The sequence below is a fragment of the Neltuma alba genome, unplaced genomic scaffold, assembly GCF_004799145.2.
Source record: "Neltuma alba isolate B1F8T4 unplaced genomic scaffold, ASM479914v2 tig00002358_pilon, whole genome shotgun sequence".
Lineage (NCBI taxonomy): Eukaryota > Viridiplantae > Streptophyta > Magnoliopsida > Fabales > Fabaceae > Neltuma > Neltuma alba.
In genome coordinates this window covers 151,010-157,009 of record NW_021632830.1, presented here as the reverse complement: position 1 = coordinate 157,009, position 6,000 = coordinate 151,010, and positions in this window count along the sequence as shown.

Sequence of the window (6,000 nt, the reverse complement as noted above, 5' to 3'; positions counted from 1 at the left end):
GGTTAGGAAGAGAGAAGAGTTGCAAGAGCAGGAAAGAAAACCCACATGGGAAAGACAGATACGCTGAACATGTATATATATAGAGGGAAGCGCGTAGGCGAGAGACCCACAAAACCATACAGCGCTATTTGGAAAAGCAAGGAAGGTCTCAAGAGAGCTTAAGTTTTAAGTTCTCTTTAGTTTTTGCGCTGAGTTTTGTGACCTTCCCGGAAAAGCGAGAGTCCAAGTGGATTTTTGTACTTACCTGTTTTTTGGGAATTATTTTCAATCATAAATATAAAAACTAATTAATTAATATAAGTAGATAAAAAAATAAATTAAATTACCTATTTATAATAAATAAGTATTATTTTTCTTAAAATATCCTTACTAATCAAGTTTATTGAATAGAACTATCTTTATTAAGAGGACCATCTTGAAAATAAATAAATAAATATGAGATACAAAATGAGTTAGAATCTTATATTTAGAACAAAAATAAAAATTAAATGAGATCTTATATTAAAAATAGGAGATAGTAGTTTTAAGTTTTCAAGTCCGCTTGTATGAACAGAAAGTTTTGTCCGCACTATGCATTATTTTACCTAAAACCACACCGTTTTGATGTTATTAATTTAAAATTACTTGAAATCTCAAAACGAATGGGAGTTTTATGCGAGCTAAGAGTAATATATTTTAGGGAAAATTAATCCTTTAGTCCTTCAATTTTTCAATTTTTGACTCGTTTATAATTCAGTTCCTTATCTTTTTGATTTTTTATATTATTATCCCTACGATTTACAACTCATTTTGAGTTATCCTATGTGGCAAGGTGAGTCATGAAATTGCTGCCAACTCAGCTTTACATGACTGAAGAACTGCAGAAGACAGACGATGAGCTGAGAAGAAAAGAACTGCGCAAGGTTAGTCGGACTAGGATGCTGAAAATGTAGACGAAGAGGGAGAAAGAAGAAAGTTGCAGAGGCCACAAACCCAGCACAGGCGACGAATTTAAACTGTTAAAAACATGATGCATACCCGCGACCTGCCCTTTACTATTGTTAACCTTATCTTTTCTTTATTTTTTCCCTTGGGAGTCACTTAAAATATTATTTTGATTGTAAACGCTCTTAGATTCCGATCAAGTAACTTGGGAAGTCCACTTCCTTCAATGTGGGAATACGGAATTCGCTGTTCTCCACCATCTGCCTCCGTCGCTATTGTCCTTATCTCCAATGCACAGAGGGATGAATAAAATTTTCTTTCGCAGCTTCCACTAGAAACAATTATCTGGGTGTTTTTACAAGATTTTAATTGATGACCAAGCTTGCCGCCATTAAGACGAAACTTCGGGACTTTCTCATACTTAATGTTCACCTAAAGCTTTTCTGAAATCGGCACTGGTCGGGGAACTCTAAAGCCGGGGACCAAAAGTTTGTCAGCATACAAGTCAATATGATCCTAACCTGAACGAAGTCTCTATGGCACTCTTTCCACCATTGGGGTCACTGCAACTTTCTTCTTTCTCCCTCATCGTCCATCTTCTGTAGTTCTTCAGTCATGTAAAGCTGAGTTGGAAGCAATTTCATGACTCACCTTGCCACATAGGATAACTCAAAATGAGTTGTAAATTGTAGGGACAATAATATAAAAAATCAAAAAGATAAGGGACTGGGTCATAAACGAGTCAAAAGTTGAGGAACTAAGTCACACCGAGTCATAGTTGAGGGACTGAGTTATAATTGAGTTAGAAGTTGAAGGACTAAAAGATTAATTTTCCCTATATTTTAAATAAAAAATTATATTGTTGCCCCTATTTCCTAATTAACAAGTTCATGGACGTGAATTAACAATTTAATGAGAAACTACTAAGGGTGTATTGGGATTAGCAGTAACAAAACTAACTTTTACTCCATCTAACTTTTACAAAAGTCAATTAAGATAAAAATCAATGAGTATAATGTGATTTATGTTTGGCTTGGTTTTTTTTAATAAAAGTTACTTTGCTAAATTGAAATTTGTTTAAATAAGTAATGAAAAAGTAAATTTACATATAAAATAACTAAAAAAGGTATCGTTTTCCTTCAAACTAATTTGTCTGACTTATAAATTGATTTGTAATCTAGTGATATGCATAAATATTTTAAAGAGACATGTAACATATAATATAATTAAGTAATTTATTTAGCTTTCTTAATCTCTTTAAATTAGTCTACTGGGTCTTATATTAAAGATTTAAGATAATATATCATATGTATATAATTTGATAAATTTAAGAAAAACAATAAATGAAAAATAATTACATTATTACTATAAAAAAATCAAATTATTAGATCAAGATGAGACCCACTTAAATACCCTTATCTTTTTTTCACTTCCTTATTTACTTCCCTTCTCTGTGTTGGTAACTCAAGAAGTTGAGCGTCTAGCACAACCAACTTTTGCTTCAAAAGTTGGTAGCGCAAAAAACCCATCCAAACATCCTAAAATCTCTGACTGAGCCACAAACCTCAGTTTTATCAATTCCAATACATGTTCTCCCTCTCTAACAGTGATCCAAACAGGCGCTAACAAGTTAAAGAATACTAGTTGACAATTGAATCTATGGGATAATATAATCTCCATATAAAATTAAATTATAATATAGGAGTATTATATAACAATCTTTCAACAGAAGTCATATGTAAACCATTAGATGAAATAATAGGTTTATGTTAAAATTTTGTTGCAGACTGCCATTAACAAACTCATGGAAATAGATTAATAAGTTAATGGGAACATATTGACAATTCAAGGGCATCAGTTGACAACTAAATCTTTGTCCTTGTTTCCAACTAACGAGCTCATAGATATAGATTAACAAGTTAATGAGAATTTATTGACAAATACATGGACTTGTTATAACTTGTCAATGTTATATAAGAATTTTCTCAAATTTGATCTTACATGAAAGTTATACTATCCTATAAATTTAATTGTCAACTGATGCTCCCTGGCTTGTCAATAAGTTCCTATTGATTTGTTAATCTATACTCGTAAGCTTGTTAATGTCTGTCCGTAACAAAATTATGATATAAACCTATCATTTCATCTTATATCAACTTGTATGTTTTCGTCACACATTATTTCAGTTTAAAGATTGTTATATAATACTCTTTTGTTATGATTTGATCTTATAAAGAGGTTATATTATCTCATAAATTTAATTGTCAACTAACACCCTCCTAACTTGTTAATAGTTTTTCATTAAATTGTTAATTCCTGCCTATCAGTTTGTCAATTGGTAGGACATGGATAACAATGTAATTTTTTGTTGAGAATATATGACTCTTAAGCCTTATGGCACCTATTTATTTTAAAATTTTAAGAAAATTAATGCTCCCCGAGTTCCGCGCCCCCAGCCCCACGCACACGCGTCCTACTATTTTTTTCTTTTTAACTTGTTAAAGTTGTCCAAGAGTCTGAGCGGCAATCCTATTTTTGTTTTAACTAGTTTAGAACCTTCACATGTTAGGGGGTAATAGAGGCAAAAACTAAAAGGCATTATTAAAATTACTTTCTATCGATAGTAAAGGGTAAAGATAAATCTTGTTGGCAAAAAAAAAAGATAAATGAAATGATGTAATCGTAAATAAGTCTTTAAGTTTAATATATCTTTAATATATATTTTGCAAATATTAAAAGTGGGCAAGTCTTGAAATTTTTTGTATGTGTTTTACGTTTCATTTCCGTTATTGAATTTCTTCGATGACATGGATTTGTTAAAAAAAAATACAAATAATTACAAATTGATGTGCTTTAATAAAAAAAACAGAGAGGAGAGGATAGTGCATTTCTAATCAATCTAGAAACCAAGCTATGCCCGGAATGTTACATCTTCATTTTCCTATGTGAAAAATTCTGCTGTGTTCTTAAGGCATTCAACCGCGTAGCTTTCTCAAAGTATTGCATTAATATTGAACAGACCAAACGAAAGAGATATAAGTGTTATTTTTGAAATAATATTACATCACTTGATATGGAGGTCTTCCATCCTGCCACCCATATAACAAATCAATCAAGCAGTGGCCCCACAACTGTAGAAGAAAGGAAAAATTATGCACAGGTCTTAAGAAGTAAAATTTATTTATTTAAGGTCTCACAAAATATCAAAATTAATAGCAGGTCCCAAGAAACCTTAGAGTATTATATTGTAATTGTAAAATAACATCACTACCCTTTAAGTTTCTAATTCACAATTTTCTCTGTCAATGCAATTGACAACCTTAGTAGCGAGTATTAACAACCCGATAGGAGGTCTTTCATCCAGCCACCCATATAACCAATCAATCAAGCAATGGCCCCACAATAGTAGAAGAAAGCTTCAATAACAAATGAAAATAAAACAGCAGATGACATCACAAGATGATTAACAACATGTATATTCTCTTTGACGCCAAAACAATTAGCTTGTATTTAGGATCCAGCATTGGCACCCTCACAATAGATCTCATTACATTAAAGTCCTGTTTGTTATAAAGCATTAAAAATGAGCAGTAAGAATTGAGATTGGAATTGAGAAAAATCATTAAAGAGTGTTTAGTATCAGTAATTTTTTGTTAAATAAGATTAGGCACTTTCATGTAAGTAGAATTGGAGAATACTACCTTCCTCCTTGGTATTCCCCAATCCCACATACATGAATTTGTTCAATCCCAAGTATTAAGTAATTACTCATATTAAACACTCTTTTAATATATTTTTTCAATCTCAATTCTAATTAGAGTTGTTCACGAGATGGATCGGGACCGGGACAGGCCCGTCCCGGTCCTGTCCCGATGAACAGTAACGGGACAGATTTTTTGTCCTGTGTCCCACCTTGTCCCGGGGTTGTCCTGGTCCCGGTCAGGATGGGACGGATCCGGGACGTCCCGAACCTTTTTTTTTAAATTTTTAAATTTTTAAAAATTTTTTTAATAAAATCTGATTTTTTTAATTATATTTTTTTGGGCTTAAATCTTATAAAAAAACATCTTTTTATTTTTTTTATTTGTTTGGGCACTCTTAAACAAAAGCTCAAAATATTACATATAATAATCATTAAAAACTCTAAACAAAAGCTTTTAACACAATAAAAACTTGCTAAAAATTCTAATAATCAATAATCTTAAATCATTAACAAATATAAAAACTCTAAATAAATATATCCATAGTTCTATACAATAGTCTCAAATCTTAAAAAAATATGAAAAAAATGATATTATATAAATAGGATAAAACATTAAAAAAATTAATAAAAAAAAGGAACCGGGACGAGACGACCCCGTCCTGTCCCGATCCCTTTTTTGTCCTGTCCCAGTTTGTCCCGTCCCGAAAAATTTCGGGATGGATCCGTCCTCTCCTAATAAGACCGGGACCGGAATGGGCCGACCGGGACGGACCGGCCTTGAACACCCCTAATTCTAATATCCTTCATTTTCAATGGGACTTAAGTTCCTTTCAGAGCTTCGTAAACTCCAAAACCCTCACGTTCATGCCAAGAAAAATAAAAAAGTTCTTATTGACTAAATTTCCAAGTTAAATTGAGCTCTCAAAAGTAAATTATAGTGGTTTAATACTACCTCTGGTTCTACTTATAAAACCTCATTTGCAAACTATAATCAAAGTTTTATAATTAGGACCGGAGGTAATATGCCATATGCAAGAACAACATTACTCTCAAGCTCTAGCTTTTTTCCATCTAAAGGGATGTAGCTACATCGTAACTACATCCCTTTTTATTTTTTCCTGCAATCTTCCACAACATCTCCCGCTAGTAATCCTTTCTTACCTTTTTTCTGCTATCTTCCACAACATTATCAAGCACAAAAGCAAGGCTTCGTTCATAAAATATTAAAATTTCTCTTTATGCACTTGTCCGGACTGGGAGATCAGGAACTCAGTACCATACACCCCTTGAATCCACCAAGCTTGATGTGCTAAAAATGTTTCATTCCCTCTAGGTTTTCTAAGCAGTTATTGTTGCAATGACTGCATAAGCAT